Source organism: Tachyglossus aculeatus, chromosome 1 (genome assembly GCF_015852505.1).
Source record: "Tachyglossus aculeatus isolate mTacAcu1 chromosome 1, mTacAcu1.pri, whole genome shotgun sequence".
In the NCBI taxonomy this organism is placed as follows: Eukaryota; Metazoa; Chordata; class Mammalia; order Monotremata; family Tachyglossidae; genus Tachyglossus; species Tachyglossus aculeatus.
In genome coordinates this window covers 44,786,125-44,806,857 of record NC_052066.1, presented here as the reverse complement: position 1 = coordinate 44,806,857, position 20,733 = coordinate 44,786,125, and the positions used below count along the sequence as shown (strand labels likewise).

The following is a 20,733-nucleotide window of genomic DNA, read 5'->3' as shown; positions in this document are numbered from 1 at the left end:
CCCTTCAGGGCCCTACTGGGAGCTCGCCTCCTCCGGGAGGCCTTCCCAGACTGGGCCCCCTCCTTCCTCTCCCCCTCCTCCCCCTTTCCATCTCCCCCATCTTGCCTCCTTCCCTTCCCCACAGCACCTGTGTATATGTATATGTGTTTGTACATATTTATTACTCCATTTATTTATTTATTTTACTTGTACATATCTATTCTATTTATTTTATTTTGTTAATATGTTTGGTTTTGTTCTCTGTCTCCCCCTTCTAGACTGTGAGCCCGCTGTTGGGTAGGGACTGTCTCTGTGTGTTGCCAACTTGTACTTCCCAAGCGCTTAGTACAGTGCTCTGCACACAGTAAGTGCTCAATAAATACGATTGATTGATTGATTGATTATCATAGACTGCAAGCTCCTTGTGGGCAGGGAACATATCTAGCAACTCTGCTATACTATGCTCTCCCAATCACTTAGTACAGTGCTCTGCACAAATAAGCACATAATAAATATGCTTCATTGATTGATTGTGTTGTACTGCTTAGAAAAGTGCTCTGCACACAGTAAGTGTTCAATATAATTGATATATTCATGCACCTCTCCAACCTTTATCTCTCTCCTCTGCAATCTCACGTATTTTACTGCCTTTACTGCTTGGATTTCCTGCCAACACAGCAAACCTAACATGTCCAAAACAACGCCTCATTTTACCACCCAAACCCTGCCTGGTCCCCTGAGTTTCCCAGTACTCTAGACAACACCATCATTCTTCCTGACTCACTTGGCATTACTCATCTCTTCCATTCAATCCACACGTTTAATCTGTCACTAAATCCTGCCAGTTCTACCTTCATAGCATCTCTGGAATTCACCCTCTCCTTTCCATCCAAATTTCTACCACACAAATAGAAGCACTTATTGCACTCCACCTTGACTACTGCCTCGGCCTCCTTGCTGATGTCCCTGCCTCCATTCCTCTGTCTGAAGCCAACTCTGCTGGGTTCACACAAATGGATACAAGTTAATCGCGTTGGACATGATTCACATCCCACATGGGGCCCACAGTCTTGATCCCCATTTTACAGATGAGGAAACTGAGGCACAGAGAAGTGAAGGGACTTGCCCAAAGTCACACAGTGAGCAGGTGGAGGAGCCAGAATTAGACCCAGCTCCTTCTGACTTCCAGATTTGTGTTCTCTCCACTAAACCACGCTGCTTCTCTCTCTCTCACCAAGAGCTCCTTTGTCTCACTCTGCTCTCTTGTACTGCTGATTTTGTAATTTATTGGCATTTTTCAATCTTTTTCATTGTTCTCTTGTTCTGTGTCTCTGTCATACTGTGAGTCCCACATGGGACAGGCACAGTTTACCTTGAATTATCCCAGTGTTTTAGTGCCAGGTTTCACACATAGTAAGTTCTCAATCAGTACCATTGCTAACAGTACGGCTACTACTATCAATGTTGTTCTTGTTTCCCACATAGCACGTGCTTCATCAATGCCATTTTTACTAGTGTAACTATTATTGTTGTTGTTTTCTTATCTCGATCTGCTCTACGTACCTTTAAAAATCTTTCCTGGTTTATCCTGGCAGATTCTCTCCTTCCACTCCTCCATTCACAGGGAACTGTGAGGCCCCTGCGGGCCAGAGACAATGTCTAAATCATCATCCTTGTATCTTCCTCCAGTGCTCTGCACATAATAATAATGACGGCATTTGTTAAGCGCTTACTATGTGCAAAGCACTGTTCTAAGTGCTGGGGGGAATGCAAGGTAATTAGGTTGTCCCTCATGGGGCTCACAGTCTTAATCCCCATTTTACAGATGAGGTAATTGAGGCAGAGAGACTTGCCCAAAGTCACACAGCGGATAAGTGGCAGAGCCGGGATTAGAACCCATGACCTCTGACTCCCAAACCCGGGCTCTTTCCACTGAGCTACGTGGCACATGGTAGGTACTCAAGTTTTTTAAAGGCAAGGAACATGTCTGCTAATTTTGTTGCATTGTGCTGTCACGAGTGTTTAGTACAGTGCTCTGCACATTGTAAGCACTCGATGAAGATGATTGATGGATTGATTAAATGCTATAACATGTAAGAATGAAAAGGCCTACATAAGTCAAGTTTTTTGGAGACTGTCTACAACAAAGGAAAACCATGATTTGGCAGAGAATAATCGAATGTAAATGGGTTTGGACAGCAGTTTCCACCCTTAGGCTCAGTCTAAACATTTGTGGCTTCAATCAATCAACCGATCATATTTGTTGAGTGTTTACTGTGTGCAGAGCACTGTACTAAGAGCTTGGGAGGGTAGAACATAACAGAGTTGGTAGACATGTTCCCTTCCCACAAGGAGCTTACAGTTTAGAGGGGGCATTAATATACATAAATAAAGTTTGTATATGTACATAATAACTTTTACAGTATTTGTTAAGTGTCTACTATGTGCTAGTCACTGTACTAAGTGCTGGGGTGGAGACGAGCAAATCGGGTTGGACACAGCCCCGTCCCATGTGGGGATACCAGTCTTGATCCCCATTTTACAGGTGAGGTAACTGAGGCCCAGAGAAGTAAAGTGACTTGCCCAGGGTCACCCAGCAGACATGTGGCAGAGACAAGATTTGAACTCATAAACTTCTGACTCCCAGGTCTGGGCTCTATTCATTCATTCATTCAATCGTATTTATTGAGCGCTAACTGTGTGCAGAGCACTGTACTAAGCGCCTGGGAAGTCCAAGTTGGCAACATAGAGAGATGGTCCCTACCCAACAGCAGGCTCACGGTCTAGAAGGTGGAGACAGACAACAAAACAAAACATATTAACAAAATAAAATAGATAGGATAAATATGTGCAAATAAAATAAATAAATGGAGTCATAAATACGTACAAACATATGTACCTATATACAGGTGCTGTGGGGAGGGGAAGGAGGTAAGGCGGGGGGATGGAGAGGGGGAGGAGGGGGAGAGGAAGGAGGGGGCTCAGTATGGGAAGGCCTCCTGGAGGAGGTGAGCTCTCAGTAGGGCTTTGAAGGGAGGAAGAGAGCTAGCTTGGCGGATGTGCGGAGGGAGGGCATTCCGGGCCAGGGGGAAGATGTGGGCCGGGGGTCGACGGCGGGACGGGCGAGAATGAGGCCCAGTGAGGAGGTGAGCAGCAGAGGAGTGGAGGGTGCGGGCTGGGCTGGAGAAGGACAGAAGGGAGGTGAGGTAGGAGGGGGCGAGGTGATGGACAACCTTGAAGCCCAGGGGGAGGAGTTTTTGCTCTATCCACACTACACCTGCTAGTTCTTATAAGGGCTGTGGGGTTGATTGGGAGGGGCCCATTGTTGGGTAGGGACCATCTCTATATGTTGCCGACTTGTACTTCCCAAGCGCTTAGTACAGTGCTCTGCACATAGTAAGCGCTCAATAAATATGATTGAATGAATGAATGAATGAATGAATGCTGCTCCTCTGCTTTTCCCTGCTCCCTTTCTGTGAACCCTGTGGAGGACTGTGTGATGTTACTGGGGGTGTAAGCCCTATAATCCCCTCTCAGGGTTACACCTGGAGAATTTCCAGTATCTACCAGTCAAGATGACAGGAGGGAGAGTCAAGCAGAAGCCTACCCACTCCATTCCTAGCTTGGCCAGTGGCTAGCGAGTGGAAGGCAATCTGCTACAAGTCAAAACTCACCTGTACTGGGCAGTAGCCGCATGGAAGACAGTCGAGGGCAGAGACTCGTTACCTCACGGAAGGAGGCAATGATAAACCACTTCCATATTTTTATCAAGAAAACTCTATGGATACACTACCAGAACGATTACAGAAGGAAGTCGGGCATTCTGGGAGAGATATGTCTATGGCGTCGCTATGGGTAAGACACAGCTCAACAGCATAAGACAACAACAACAAGCCCTATAAAGCATTCAGTCATCTTGTTCCCTCTTCCAACTCTTGCTACCAACAACAAGCCTTATAAAGCATTCAGTCATCTTGTTCCCTCTTCCAACTCTTGCTACTCTTCTACTACAACCCAGCTTGCACACTTCGCTCCTCCAATGACAAAATATTCACTGTACCTCTATCTCATCTATCTCACCACCAACCTCTTGCCCATCAGTGAATCAGTTATAGTTATTGAGCATTTATTATTTGTGGAGTAATAATAATAATAATAATACTGGTGTTTGTTAGGTGCTTACTATGTGCCAAGCACTGTTCTAAGCACTGGGGTAGATACAAGGTAATCAGGTTGTCCCACGTAGAGCTCACAGTTTTAATCCCCATTTTACAGGCGAGGTAACTGAGGCACAGAGAAGTTAAGTGACTTGCACAAAGTCACACAGCTGATAGGTGGCAGAGCCAGGAATAGAACCCATGACCTCCAACTCCCAAGCTCATGCTCTTTTCATTAAGCCACAATCAATCAATCAATCAATCAATCGTATTTATTGAGCACTTACTATGTGCAGAGCACTGTACTAAGCGCTTGGGAAGTACAAATTGGCATCACATAGAGACAGTCCCTACCCAACAGTGGGCTCACAGTCTAAAAGGGGGAGACAGAGAACAGAACCAAACATACCAACAAAATAAAATAAGTAGGATAGAAATGTACAAGTAAAATAAATAAATAAATAAATAAATAGAGAAATAAATATGTACAACCATATATACATATATACAGGTGCTGTGGGGAAGGGAAGGAGGTAAGACGGGGGGATGGAGAGGGGGACGAGGGGGAGAGGAAAGAAGGGCCTCAGTCTGGGAAGGCCTCCTGGAGGAGGTGAGCTCTCAGAAGGGCCTTGAAGGGAGGAAGAGAGCTAGCTTGGCGGACGGGCAGAGGGAGGGCATTCCAGGCCTGGGGGATGACGTGGGCCGGGGGTCGATGGTGGGACAGGCGAGAGCGAGGTACAGTGAAGAGATTAGTGGTGCTAAACACTGCTAAACACTTGGGAGAGTACAATAAAGCAGAATTAGCAGACACGTTCCCTGCCCATAATGGCCTTACAATCTTGCCTGTAGCCTGGAACATCCTTTCTCTTCATATCAGACAGACAATTACTCTCCCCACCTTCAAAGTCTTATTGAAGGTACTTCTCATCATCATCATCAATCGTATTTATTGAGCGCTTACTGTGTGCAGAGCACTGTACTAAGCGCTTGGGAAGTACAAATTGGCAACACATAGAGACAGTCCCTACCCAACAGTGGGCTCACAGTCTAAAAAGGGGAGACAGAGAACAAAACCAAACATACTAACAAAATAAAATAGAATAGATAGTACAAGTAAAATAAATGGAGTAATAAATATGTACAAACATATATACATACATATTCTCCTCCAAGTGGTCTTCCCTAAGTCCTCATTTCCTCTTCCCCACTCCCTTCTGCATCACCCTTATTGCCCTTTATTTAGCACCTGCCCATGCTCAGCCCCACAGCACTTAACGTACATATACACAATGTATTTATTTATTCCTATTAACATCTTTCTACTCCTCTAGACTGTAAGTTCATTGTGGGCAAGAGGATGTGTCTGTTATATTGTTATTCTGTACTCTCCCAAGTGCTCAGTACAGTGTTCTGCACACAGTAAGTACTCAATAAATACAATTTGATTGATTGACTGAACATATCCCGGCCGAAAGGATCACTCTCAAAGTGCCCAGACCCTGCTGCACCTCTGCTTGGTCCTCTAAGTCCTCCAGTCCTTCCGTTCTTCTAATGGAAGTTTAGGGCATCCTACTCAATGCTCCCCAAGTCCCCGCATCCCTATTACAGCCAATCCTCTGCCGCTGAATCATCATCATCATCATCATCATCATCATCATCATCTTCATCATATTCATCATTCATTCATTCAATAGTATTTATTGAGCACTTAATGTGTGCAAAGCACTGTAGACTGTGAATCCCATATGGGACAGAGACTGTGTCTGACTTCATTAGCTTGAATCTACTCCAGCCCTTAGTAGAATGATCTGAACATAACATGCGCTTAATACCACAATTAGGATTATAAATCTGGTCGGGAATCTGGAATTCCATCTAGAATTCCAGCCTCAGATTTAGGCACCCGAAGAACACTGATAAGTGCACAAGAAGGTATTCTCCATCATCCACTAAGCTACTACCAGCTAGGCAGGCTTTCTGAACTCATGTCTTTGGTTTAGGCACAGATGTTCCCTACCAATATGTTTCATTCATTCATTCATTCACTTTCATATTTATTGAGCACTTACTGTGTGCAAAGCACTGTATTAAGTGCTTGATTCCTCATTAAGCATGGGATTTTCCCTGGGTTAATTTGTGCTGTCTAAAACATCCAAGTTGGTTGCCCGAGATTGCTTCCACTTAGACAAAGTTCACCATCTCAGTAAAGTGGGTGTACAAATGGGGATTTTGAGAAGCAGTGTATATGTGTAATATATATGTGTATATATACACAGTGCCTGGTATATAGTAAGTGCTTAACAAATAACTTAATAATAATAATATTTATTTTATATATATTAGATATGCATATATATTAGATATGCATATATATTATATATGCTCAGGGACCGTCTCTATATGTTGCCAACTTGTACATCTCAAGTGCCTAGTATAGTGCTCTGCACACAGTAAGTGCTCAATGAATACAATTGAATGAATGAATATACTCAGTTGTACTTTCAATCCTTTATTTTGATTAGTCTGTAAATATTTTTATTTTTATACATAGTATATTAAGTGCTCTGCAAGTGCTTTTCCTGCAGTAAGCACTCAATGAATACCATCGATTGATTGATTAATGAAAGCTCCTTGCTTCTTTTGTATTTTCCAAACTTTTAGAATAGGGCTTCACATTCAGTGGGAGCTGAATAAGTGGTATTGCTACTACCATTATTAATAGTACTCTCACTATTATTAATACGACTACTTCTCTGTGCCTCAGTTACCTCATCTGTAAAATGAGGATTAAGACTGTGAGCCCCAGGTGGGACAACCTGATCACCTTGTATCCCCCCAGTGCTTAGAACAGTGCTTGGCACATAGTAAGCACTTAATAAATGCCATTATTATTATTATTATTATTATTATTACTACTGTTGTATTGTACTCACCCACGTGCTTAGTACAGTGCTCTGCACAGAGTAAGCACTCAATAAATATGATTGAATGAATGAATGAATACTACTAATGATGATGATGATGGTATTTCATTCATTCATTCAATAGTATTTATTGAGCACTAACTCTGTGCAGAGCACTGTATTAAGCACTTGGGAAGTACAAATTGGCAACATACAGAGATGGTCCCTAGCCAACAACAGGCTCACAGTCTAGAAGGAGGAGACAGACAATTAAACAAAACAAGTAGACAGGTGTCAATATCATCAGAACAAATGTAATTGTAGCTATTGTAATTATATATTATTATATATTATAATTCTTTGTTAAGTACTTACTATGTTCCAAGCACTGTTCTAAGCGCTGGGTGAGGGGGGGGATGCAAGGTAATCAGGTTGTCCCACGTGGAGCTCACAGTCTTAATCCCAATTTTACAGATGAAAGAACTGAGGCACAGAGAAGTTTAGTGACTTTCCCAAGGTCACACAGCAGACAAGTGGAAGATCCAGGATTAGAACCCATGAACTCCGACTCCCAAGCCCAGGCTCTTTCCACTGATCCACACTGCTTCTCTAATGCTAAATGTGTCTGGAAGGTAAACGTTAGATCGGTCTAAATGAAATTTTTCTCCAAGCCTTTAGCTCACAGACCTATACACACGATAAGCAGCACTGTCAACTCCATCAATCAGGAGAAATATTTCTAGGACCTTGAAATTTCAAAGAAAAGCCTTCATTCAGGAAAATTCCCAGACTGCCATAAAAGTGAAGATATAGCTGCCAAAAAACTATGAGCGATGAAGTGTTCTCTAACTGCTTCTTACCTTCATGAACCTGCAAAGTATCCTATGTTAAAACCAGTGAACCAAATCAAAGCCCATTATAAAGGCTTAGCACCAATGTAAACATTATAAAAAGGTACAATCTGGGGAAGGTTTTACCCAGGTTATCAGATTCTCTTGGGTACAAGAGTGTGGTTACAGTCACTAGGCAAATTTGAGACATACTTGCCCAAATTAGCAGGGTGGAGGAAGCCCAAAAAACCATTAGTTCTCTTGGCTTCCATGTAAAATGTTGTGAGGGAGGAGGTGGAATCAGAGCTAGGCCAAAAATGCAGGATGGAGTAGAAGAAAGAGGAGAGTTATGCCAGAAATGGACAAGCAGAGTGGCCTAGTGGATAGAGAATGGGCCTGAAAGTCAGAAGGACCTGGGTTCTAATCCCGCTCCACCACTTGTCTCCTGTGTCACCTCGGGCAAGTCACTTCACTTCCCTGGACCTCAGTTACCTCATCTATTCATTCATTCATTCAATCATATTTATTCAGCGCTTACTGTGTGCAGAGCACTGAACTAAGCATTTGGGAAAGTACAGTACAACAATAGACAGGGACATTCCCTGCCCACAGTGAGCTTGCAGATATAAGGTGGGTGGGAGATAGACATCAATGCAAATGAATAAAATTGCAGCTATATACATAATCAATCAGTCGTATTTATTGAGCACTTACTGTGTGCAGAGCACTGTACTAAGCACTTGGGAAGTACAAGTTGGCAACATATAGAGACAGGCCCTACTCAACAGTGTGCTTACAGTCTAGAAGGGGGAGACAAAGAAAAAAACCAAACAAATTAACAAAATAAAATAAATAGAATAGATATGTACAAGTAAAATAAATACATAGAGTAATAAATATGTACAAACATATATACATATATACAGGTGCTGTGGAGATGGGAAGGAGGTAAGATGGGGGGATGGAGAGGGGGACGAGGGGGAGAGGAAGGAGAGCTGTGGGGCTGGGGATTGGCAGTGGGGTGGGGGGGGAAGAACAAAAGACTGTGAGCCCCATTCACTCATTCATTCATTCAATCGTATTTATTGAGCGCCTACTGTGTGCAGAGCACTGTACTAGGCGCTTGGGAAGTACAGTTGGCAACATATAGAGACGGTCCCTACCCAATGGGCAGAGACCACGTACAACCTGATTAGTTTGTATAGACCTCAGCACTTAGTACATTGCCCGGCATTTAGTAAGTGCTTAACAAATACCACAGAAAAAATGGAGCACAGAGTAGGGGGCAGTGGGGAGAGCCCAGTGACAAGAGCCCACATCCAAACTCTCCCTTCATTCTCTATGGGGCAAGTTGGAAGTGTTGTGTCCCCCAGAAAAGAAAGATTACAGGGACAGACATAGGACATGGGGGAAATGGGACACCCCTGGATGAGTGAGACGTAAGCATATTGAAGTGTGATACCCACTTGAGACCAGAAACCCCAGAATGATGCTGCAAAGCAGCTGCAGGTGACGTGTCCTTCCTCTGCCTTAATCAATCAATAAATTGTACTTATGGGGGGCTTACTGTATGCAGAGCCCTGAATGCACTTGGGGGAATACAGCATAACAGAGTTGGTAAACACATTCCCTGACAACAGTGAGCTTACAGTCTGGAAGAGAAGGCAGGCATTAGTATAAAATAAATAAATTACAGATAGGTACAAAGGTGCGGTAGGACTGAGGGAGGGGTGAATAAGCGTGCAAATCCGAGTGCAAGGGTGACACAAAAGGGAGTGGGAGAAGGGAAATGAAGGCTTAATTAAAGTTGAGTCTCTTCATGGAGGACATGTACTTTCTCAAACTCCTGTGACATCTTACCTCAGTGCTTCTTGTGGCAGAGTGATGTGTTCAGTGCTTAGGAAAGTACAATACAATCAAACTGATAGATATAATCCCTGCCATCAGCCATCAGCATAATGATAATTAATGATAATAATAATAATATTATTAATTATTATGGTATTTATTCATTCATTCATTCGTATTCATTGAGTGCTTACTGTGTGCACAGCATTCATTCACTCATTCAATTGTATTTATTGAGCGCTTACTGTGAGCAGAGCACCGTACTCTTACACTCTAGAGTAGGAGTTTATAATTTAGTGAAAAAGGCAGGAGAATGCTTTGTTCTGGTGTTATGAGGGTAGTAGATTCTGTGCTGTTCAGGGGCTTTGCCTTCAGCTTCCCTAAAGGACAGAGTGGGTTGTTGCCTGGGTGATTCGGGGAGATAAAAACAAACTGCACCCACTTTGATGGAGGAAGTAAGACCAGCCAGGCAGGCCTCCACCCAGGATTCTGCAGTTGTCGGCGTATTTGTGATGTGCACTTTTGATCTGCAGGGCCGAATATTGCTAGAAATGAGAAAATCTAAGTGATCTTAAAAATGACTTTTGCGGATGGTATGTGGATTCTCATAACTCCTGCCGCAAGATTAATTGTATTTTTTTTTCCTGGAATAAAGCTGGAAATCACTCAGAGTGCAGTAAATGTTAGGACCTGTCTGGGCGCTGCCAAAATTTTAGACAAAATGCCAGCAAGACCATTTTGGCCTTCATTGGTTGAATTTCTTTGAACCGAAGATTTATATGAATTACAGTTGTCTGGATCCCCCCCGTGAACTGGGAATAAACGGCTCACATTTGGAGTGGGGCGGGAGTGCCGAACCTATCAGGTCTCTAATACTTTCAAGGAGATTCAGCTTGGTATTTTGCTGTATAATGTATAATGGATTCCATCACTCCACTGGCATTCCCTGTTCCCCCAGCAGGGAATTCATTCAACATTTCCATTCAACAACCAAAATAGTTACACAGCCCTGAGACTTAGCTTTCTGATGATCTTCGAATGCTCCCAGTTTAGCCTCTGGTTTTAGTTCCCTTTTCCCTGAAAAGTAGAGGAAGGGAGAGAGAGGTGGATGACGGGGAACTGAGGGAAGATGTAGTATCAGTAGTAATACTCTGTATTAAGCACTTACTGTGTATAGAGCACTATATTAATAATTACAATGATAATAACTGTGGTATTGGTTAAGCATTTACTCTGTGCCAGGCACTGTACTATGTTCTGGGGTGGATACAAGCAAATCAGTTAAGACACAGTCCCTGACCCATGTGGGGCTCACGGAGGTAAGTGAGGCACAGAGAAGTGAAGTGACTTGCCCAGGGTCACAAAGCAGACAAATGGCTGGGATTAGAATGCATGACCTTCTGAATCCCACGCCTGTGATCTACCCACTATGTCATGCTGCTCCCCATGTTCCGGTAAAAAATACAGGTGGGAATTGGACACAGCCTCTATCCCTTGGAGGGCTCAAGACCTAAGGAAGATAAATTCATAAATAATGATAATAATAATATTATTATTAATAATTATTAAGGTATTTGTTCATTCATTCAATCGTATTCAATGAGTGCTTACTGTGTGCACAGCATTCACTCCTTCATTCATTCAATCGTATTTACTGAGCGCTTACTGTGTGCACAGCACTGTACTAAGCACTTGGGAAGTACAAGTTGGCAACATATAGAGATGGTCCCTACCCAACAGCGGGCTCACAGTCTGGAAGGGGAAGATGGACGACAAAACAAAACATGATAATTAATAATGATAATAATTATTATTATTATTATGGTATTTGTTCATTCGTTTGTATTCATTGAGTGCTTACCGTGTGCACAGCACTCATTCACTCATTCAATTGTATTTATTGAGCGTTTACTGTGAGCAGAGCACTGTACTAAGCGCTTGGAAAGTACAATTCAGCAACAAATAGAGACAATCCCTACCCAACAGCGGGCTCACAGTCTAGAAGGGGGTTGGACAGCCAAGAACACAAAGCAAAACAGTAGACAGGAATCAATAGTATCAATATAAATAAATAGATTATAGATATATATACACACCATCAATAAAATAGAGTAATAAATATGCACATATATACACAAGTCCTGTGGGGAGGGGAGGGGGGTAGAGCAGAGGAAGGGAGTAGGGGTGACGGGGAGCGGAGTAGGAGAAGAGGAAAAGGGGAGCTCAGTCTGGGAAGCCCTCCTGAAGGAGGTGAGCTTTCAGAAGGGCGTTGAAGGGGGAAGTGTGCTAGTTTGGCGGATGTGAGGAGGGAGGGCATTTCAGGCCAGAGGTAGGACATGGGCCAGGGGTCAATGATGGGACAGGATAGAACAAGGCACAGTGAGGAGGTTGGCACCAGAGGAGTGGAGTGTGTGGGTTGGGATGTAGAAGGAGAGAAGGGAGGAGAGGTAGGAGGGGGCAAGGTGATGGAGAGCTTTGAAGCCACTAGTGAGGAGTTTTTGCTTCATGCGATGGTTGATAGGCAACCATTGGTGATTTTTGAGGAGGGGAGTGACATGCCCAGAGGTAGAAAGATAATCCGGGCAGCAGAATGAAGTATAGACTGAAATGGGGAGAGACAGGAGGTTGGGAGATCAGAAAGGATGCTGATGCAGTAATCCAGTCAGGATATGATGAGTGATTGTACTAACAAGGTAGCGGTTTGGATGGAGAGGATAGGGCAGATCTTGGCATTGTTGTGAAGGTAAGACTGGCAGGTTTTGGTGACAGATTGGGTATGTGGGGTGAATGAGAGAGCAGAGTCAAAGATGACACCAAGGTTGCGGGCTTGTGAGATGTGCAGGTTGGTAGTGCCGTCCACAGTGACGGGATGTCCTACGGATTGTTCTAAGCACTGGGGTAATCAGGTTGTCCCACGTGGGGCTCACAGTCTTCATCCCCATTTTTACAGATGTGGTAACTGAAACACAGAGAAGTTAAGTGACTTGCCCAAGGTCATACAGCAGACAAGTGCAGAGCCGGGATTAGAACCCACAGCCTCTGATTCCCAAGCCCGTGCTCTTGCCACTAGGCCATGCTGCTTCTTACATAATAGCATTATTATAACAGTAATAATAATAATTTGCAGGGGACCTAGGTTCTAGTCCCAGTTTTGCCACTGGTCTACCGTGTAATGTTTGGTGAGTCCTTTAACCTCCCTCTGCTTCAGGTTCCTCATCTGTAGAATGGGGATAAAGTACCTTCTTTTCCTCACCCTGCTATTACTGTTTCCCTATGACCCCAGGCATCTTCTCCTCCCACCAATTCTCCTCATAGGGATTCATAAGGACCAGATTTTACCCCTCGTTGCTAGGAGGTCTGTGCCTGATTTGCCTCATCTCACCATTTCCAGCTATTTCAGGGGCCAGAACAGGTTGAGGAAAGAGTGAAATGGCCCCATTAGTCAAGTCTTCCTCCCCTCTGACTTGATGCCCCCAAAATGCATTTAGCCCGAAAGGTGTCAGGAATTCTTCACAGACACAGAAGAGTAAACTTATTATAGGTAGGGAACTGTCTGCTAACTTTGTTATACTGTACTTTCCCTAGTTCTTAATACACAGTGGTTTTAAAATGGTATTTGTTAAGTGTTTACTATGTGCCAGGCACTGTACTAAGCACTGGGATAGATACAAGATAATCAGGTTGGACACAGTCCACCTCCCACGTGAGCTCAGTCTATTCCCATTTTACAGATGAAGTAGTTAAGGCCCAGAGAAGCGAAGTGACTTGCCTGAGGTCACACAGCAGTCAAGTGCTTTAGTACGGTGCTCTGCACACAGTAAGCTCTCAATAAATATGATTGAATGAAGTGGCTGAACGAGGATTAGAAAACCCAGGGCTTTCTTACTCCCAGGACATGCTGTTTCTCACATTTTAACATGCTCAGATTCTAACATTACAATACCAAGTGCCGTTACGTCTCATGAATAACAGAGTGGGCAGAGAGAGTAACTTAATAATGGAATTCTAGAGGACCAAAGAATGACTGTTTTTTCTTACAAGGGGATCTCCCCAAGGAATTGGGCCTGTTAAGTAGGTCAAAATGGCAATCAAAATTCAGGAAGCTAGCCCTACTTAAAACAAGGTGAAACACCTGCATTTATCATAAAATCAAATATGTACATGTACAGCTCAGATTCATCCAAAGATTATATCCCCCATTCAGCTGACTTGGGGAAAACCTTTGCACTCCTCCCTTAGTATCGATTCAAATATAAATCACTTTTTATTATTTTCTATTTCAGAGAGGTCCGGGCTTGCATCAATCAGCACAGGACGAAGTGGGGTGACTGGAGGAGCAGGGAGGGGGAACTGCTGTGGCACAGAGGGGAAGTTGATGCCAGGGAGGGTGATTAATCCTCGCGATACCAATTAGCCAAGGAGACAGAGGGAAGTCACTAGCTCAATGGGGGGGGCTAAGATCCCGACTCCTGCTCACCACGTGCCAGGTAAGAGAAGCAGCGTGGCTCAGTGGAAAGAGCCCGGGCTTTGGAGTCAGAGATCATGGGTTCAAATCCCGGCTCCACCAATTGCCAGCTGTGTGACTTTGGGCAAGTCACTTCACTTCTCTGTGCCTTAGTTACCTTATCTGTAAAATGGGGATTAGGATTGTGAGCCCCCCTGTGGGACAACCTGATCACCTTGTAACCTCCCCAGCGCTTAGAGCAGTGCTTTGCACACAGTAGAAGCAGCGTGGCTCAGTGGAAAGAGCCCGGGCTTTGGAGTCAGAGGTCATGGGTTCAAATTCCGCCTCCGCCACATGTCTGCTGCATGACCTTGTGCAAGTCACTTAACTTCTTTGGGCCTCAGTTACCTCATCTGTAAATTGGGGATGAAGACTGTGAGCCCCTCATGGGACAACCTGACCACCTTGTAACCTCCCCAGTGCTTGGTACAGTGCCTTGCACATAGTAAGCGCTTAATAAATGTCATTATGGGAAGCAGCATGGCTCTGTGGGAAGAGCATGGGCTTTGGAGTTAGAGGTCATGGGTTCAAATTCCGGCTCCGCCACTTGTGAGCTGTGTGACTTTGGGCAAGTCACTTAACTTCTCTGAGCCTCAGTTACCTCATCTGTAAAATGGGGATTACGACTGTGAGCCCCCATGGGACAGCCTGATCACCTTGTAACCTCCCCAGGGCTTACAACAGTGCTTTGCACATAGTGAATGCCATTATTGTTATTAGTAGTATTATTAGTAAGCACTTAATGCCATTATTACTATTATTATGTAGAAGCAGCATGGACTTGTGGATAGAGCAGTAGTCTGGGAGTCAGGAGGATCTGGATTCCGATCCTGCCTCTGCCACTTGTCGGATGAGTCACTGTGTCAAGTCACTTGACTTCTCTATGCCTTAGTTCCCTCATCAATAAAATGGGGATTAAGACTGTGAGTCCCCATGGAATATGGATTGTGTCCATCCTGATTATCGTGTATCTACCCCAGCATTGGGTACGGTGCCTGGCACGTAGTAAGCACTTAACAAATACCACAATTGTCATTATTGTCATTGGTCAATAATGTGGTCCCTTCTCAGGAGGCACACGGAAATGCCAATGCCCAGTGAAGCTTGCAGCTGGAGTGAGAGTTTCAAATGCTTATTTCAATGCTATGCAAAGAGTAAGTGATCAATAAATGATTGATTGATCGATTGATTGATTCCTCTGACCATGAGGGGAGATTCTTGTTAGGCAGATTGCTTCAGGGCAGCGAAGCTATAGGTGGAAGGAGGTAGAGGGAGCCTATTTAGCAATTGGCACGCCCCACAAAAAGTGACGGGACAAAATTCTTGGGAGATCAGGTACTATGGAATAGAGATGATTTGAGGCCCTCATGCTTTGGTTCTTCTTCAACAACAGTATCATCATCATTAGAGAAGCAGCCTGGCTAAGTGGAAAGAGCACGGGCTTTGGAGTCAGAGGTCATGGGTTCAAATCCCGGCTCCACCACTTGTCAGCTGTGTGACTTTGGGCAAATCACTTAACTTCTCTGGGCCTCAGTTACCTCATCTATAAAATGGGGATTAAGACTGTGAGTCCCACATGGGACAACCTGTTCACCTTGTAACCTCCTCAGTGCCTAGAACAGTGCTTGGCACATAGTAAGTGCTTAATAAATGTTATTATTATTATTATTATTACTATTATTATTATCAAGAAAGTCGCCATGATGAGGAAGATTAGATTAAATGTCACCTCATGGCTTAGAGGATAAAGCATGGGACTGGGAGATAGAAGGACCTGGGTTTGAATACCGGCTGCACCATGTGTCTACAAGTCACTGGTCAAGTCCGCAAGTCTTGACCTAGGGTAAGTCATTTAACCTTTCTGTGCCTCAGTTACCTCATCTGTAAAAAATGAAGACTAAGACAGAGAAACCAATGAGAGACACAGGATGTATCCAACCTCATTAACCTGCATCTATCCCAGTGCTTAGAACAGTACCTGGCACATAGTAAGCGCTTAATGAATACCACAGTTATCATTATTATTATTAATAATAATAATACTACTATTACTATTACTCTTCAAGGAACTTGCATTACTTTTAGTTGAATCAGATCTCATTCTCATCCCTCTTCAACCCTTGGCACAGTCAATTTTCCATTAATGTATTTTCCATTGAATTCCTTTTCATAAGTAGGACAAGGGATAAATAGAGCTCAATTTCTTCTCCAAAGTAGTATTTATCTTACTCTACCGTTATTCGGCCTGGGTCTTACTCAGCTTTCAAGCTGGCTGAAAAGAAATTGGGTCTACCTCCAACAGCAGTTCAGCAGTGAGCTACTTGCAACACAAACATAAAATTCATAGATGGCATTTGGTTTGCAGTTTTGTGGACATTCTCCACTTAATAGTCAGCACTTACTTTTCTTTTTTTACAGTAAAGAAATAAAAGTAACCGTGGAATTCAGTCTGTTTGGAAAAATGTCATTCATTGAATTCCACCCATTTATTTTTAATACTTTTTGGCAAATGAGAATATCGCAAATATTTAGACTGACTTCTGGCTTTGCAGGTCCTTTAGGTTCCCATAGTCTGCATAACTTGGCTACGTTTCTTCCACAAATTATGAGAAATTAATTTGACTTAGTTCAGCATTATCTGACAATTGTTCTAACCCCTGAATGAACCTTTCTGTGCTAATTTATGTCCCCACCATGAAACTTAATGCTTCTAACACCAGTACACATTATTCTAAACTCATGCCAATTATAATTTTCTAATATAGTCTGCAAAGGATGCTGTTACTAAGCAACAAAGGTCATTCCCATAAATGATACCCTTTTCAGCTATTGATATACTTAATTCCATTACACAGGAGCTGAAAATTAGTGGCAAAATCCATCTTAACCTAGTGGCATTTGGATGATTCACCAGATCCTCTAAACAGTAAAATTTTACCAGTGATTTGGGAAAGCAGGTTTTATGGCATTTCAGGTCTTCATTAAAAACGGGCGTAATTATCAGTTGACTTTCTTCTGAAGAACATGATTTTCTTAGCAATAGGACTGGAAAGATAGTTTGTTATGGTATTTTTTTACTATCTGTTAAATACTGGGGTAGTTGATCATAGTCTGTGATTGGATCACAATTACATACATGTATATTTAGTAGTGTAGATAGATAATAATAATGATAATAATAATGGCATTTGTTAAGCGCTTACTATGTGCAAAGCACCGTTCTAAGCACAGGGGTAGATACAAGGTGATCAGGTTGTCCCACGTGGGGCTCACAGTCTTAATACCCATTTTACAGATGGGTAACTGAGGCCCAAAGAAGTGAAGTGACTTGTCCAAAGTCACACAGCTGACAAGTGGTGGAGCTGGATTAGAACCCATGACCTCTGACTCCCAAGCCCAGGCTCTTTCCACTGAGCAGCACTGCACAGAGCTGTCCTTCAAATTTAAAGTTAATGCTGAAACTGAGGGGTTTTTTTTACTGTGTGAAGTTTGTCTAATAATAATAATAATGATAGTATTTGTTAAGCGCTTACTATATGCAAAGCACTGTTCTAAGTGCTGGGGGAAACAAGGTCATGAGGTTTTCCCACATGGGGCTCACAATCTTAATCCCCATTTTACAGATGAGGTAACTGAGGCACAGAGAAGTTAAGTGACATGCCCAAAGTCACACAGCTGATAAGTGGCGGAGCTGGGATTAGAACCCGTGACCTCTGACTCCCAAACCCGGGCTCTTTCCACTGAGCCACGCTGCTTCTCTAATAAGACCAAAGTGTACTGGGCAATCTCTTTAGCATCAGTGTAAGTGCTTAGTACAGTGTTCTGCACACAGTAGGCACTCAATAAATAGCGTTGTTGATGATGGTGGTGATCAGATGCACGTCAAGATTGCACACTACTAATTTGTTATGTTGTTTATTGCTGGGGTTTCTAAGCCCGAAATCCCGGCAGAATTAGCTCCCAGAGTCCCTTCAGATGCTCTCTGACCCACTGTCAATCAGTCTATCAGTCATTCAATCGTATTTATTGAGCACTTATTCATTCATTCAATCGTATTTATTGAGCGCTTACTATGTGCAAAGCACTGTACTAAGCGCTTGGGAAGTCCAAGTTGGCAACATCTAGAGACGGTCCCTACCCAACAGTGGGCTCACAGTCTAGAAGGGGGAGACAGACAACAAAACAAAACATATTAACAAGAGAAAATATATAGAATAAATATGTACAAGTAAAATAGAGTAATAAATATGTACAAACATATATTCATTCATTCATTCAATCGTATTTATTGAGTGCTTAGAGTGTGCAGAGCACTGTACTAAGCGCTTGGGAAGTCCAAGTTGGCAACATCTAGAGACGGTCCCTACCCAACAGTGGGCTCACAGTCTAGAAGGGGGAGACAGACAACAAAACAAAGCATATTAACAAGAGAAAATATATAGAATAAATATGTACAAGTAAAATAGAGTAATAAATATGTACAAACATATATTCATTCATTCATTCAATCGTATTTATTGAGCGCTTAGAGTGTGCAGAGCACTGTACGAAGCGCTTGGGAAGTCCAAGTTGGCAACATCTAGAGACGGTCCCTACCCAACAGTGGGCTCACAGTCTAGAAGGGGGAGACAGACAACAAAACAAAGCATATTAACAAGAGAAAATATATAGAATAAATATGTACAAGTAAAATAGAGTAATAAATATGTACAAACATATATTCATTCATTCATTCAATCGTATTTATTGAGCGCTTACTGTGTGCAGAGCACTGTACTAAGCGCTTGGGAAGTCCAAGTCGGCAACATCTAGAGACGGTCCCTACCCAACAGTGGGCTCACAGTCTAGAAGGGGGAGACAGACAACAAAACATATTAACAAGAGAAAATATATAGAATAAATATGTACAAGTAAAATAGAGTAATAAATATGTACAAACATATATTCATTCATTCATTCAATCGTATTTATTGAGCGCTTAGAGTGTGCAGAGCACTGTACTAAGCGCTTGGGAAGTACAAGTGGGCAACATTATAGAGACTGTGTCTCGTCTTATGCCATCGAGTCGTTTCTGACCCATAGCGAAACCACGGACACATCCCTCCCAGAAAGCCCCGCTCTCCATCTGCAATCGTTCTGGTAGTGAATCCGTAGAGTTTTCTTGGTAAAAATATGGAAGTGGTTTACAACTGCCGCCTTCCACATAGTAAGGCGAGTTTCCACGCTTGACTGTCTCCCTTCCCACTACTGCCCAGCAAAGGGGAGTTTTAACTTGTAGCGGATTGCCTTCCACTGGCTAGCCACGGGCCAAGCCCTTCTCCCCCTCCTCTCCCGCTCCTCCCTACCTCCTTCCCCTCCCCACAGCACCTGTATATATGTATATATGTTTGTACATATTTATTACTGTATGTATTTATTTTATTTGTACATTTTTGTTCTAATTATTTTCTTTTGTTAATCTGTTTTGTTTTGTTCTCTGTCTCCCCCTGTGAGCCCACTGTTGGGTAGGGACCGTCTCTAGATGTTGCCAACTTGTACTTCCCAAGCACTTAGTACAGTGCTCTGCACATGGTAAGCGCTCAATAAATACGACTGAATGAATAGACCTCTGCTTGACTCTCTCTCCTGTACCCAAGGCTGGTAGAGTACTGGAAACTCTTCAGGTGCGACCCTGAGAGGGGACTTATTGTGTGCAGAGAACTATACTAAGCAGTTGAGAGAATAAAAGATAACAATAAACAGACACATTCCCTGCCCACAACGATCTTGCAGTCTAGGAGACTGCACACAGTGAGTGCTCCGCACACAGTGAGTGCTCAATAAATATCGTTGATTGATTGATTCAGTCATTCATTCCATCGTATTTATTGAGTGCTTACTGTGTGTAGAACAGCAGCGTAGCTTAGTGAAAAGAGCCCCGGCTTGGGAGACAGAGGTCCTGGGTTCTAATCCCGGCTCTGCCACATAATAATAATAATGTTAGCATTTATTAAGCGCTTACTATGTGCAAAGCACCAGCGTAGCTTAGTGGAAAGAGCTCGGGCTTGGGAGTCGGAGGTCCTGGGTTCTAATTCCGGCTCTGCCACATAATAATAATAATAATAATAATAATGTTAGGAAATAGACATGAATAAAAAGCCCTCCAGTTCTTCCCTTTCCGGGACCAGGAGTTTTAGGATCATTTCTTCGTGTACCCCAAATGCTGGCACCATCACTGCTACCACCCCTTGTCAGAAGCAGCATAACCTCAGGGATAGAACACAGGCCTGAGACTCAGAACGATCTGGGTTCTAATCCCGGCTCCACCACTTGTCTGCTGTGACCCTGGGCAAGTCACTTGACTTCTCTGGGCCTTAATTACCTCAGCATGACATAGTGAATAGAGAATGGGCCTGAGCGTCAGAAGGTTATAGGTTCTAAATGTGATACAGCCACTTTTCTGCTGTGTGACCTGGGGCAAGTCACCTCACTTCTCTGGACCTCAGGTACCTCATCTGTAAAATGGGGATTGA

At 43.2% G+C, this 20,733-nt stretch overlaps 1 non-coding gene across 1 annotated transcript; it reads left to right on the top strand.

Annotated features, from left to right (window-relative positions):
* The first annotated feature begins 3,506 nt into the window (after positions 1-3,506).
* LOC119935376 lies at positions 3,507-3,643 on the top strand. The gene has a single exon (XR_005453265.1). It is a non-coding gene; the product is annotated as a small nucleolar RNA SNORA7 (small nucleolar RNA).
* Positions 3,644-20,733: the final 17,090 nt, after the last annotated feature.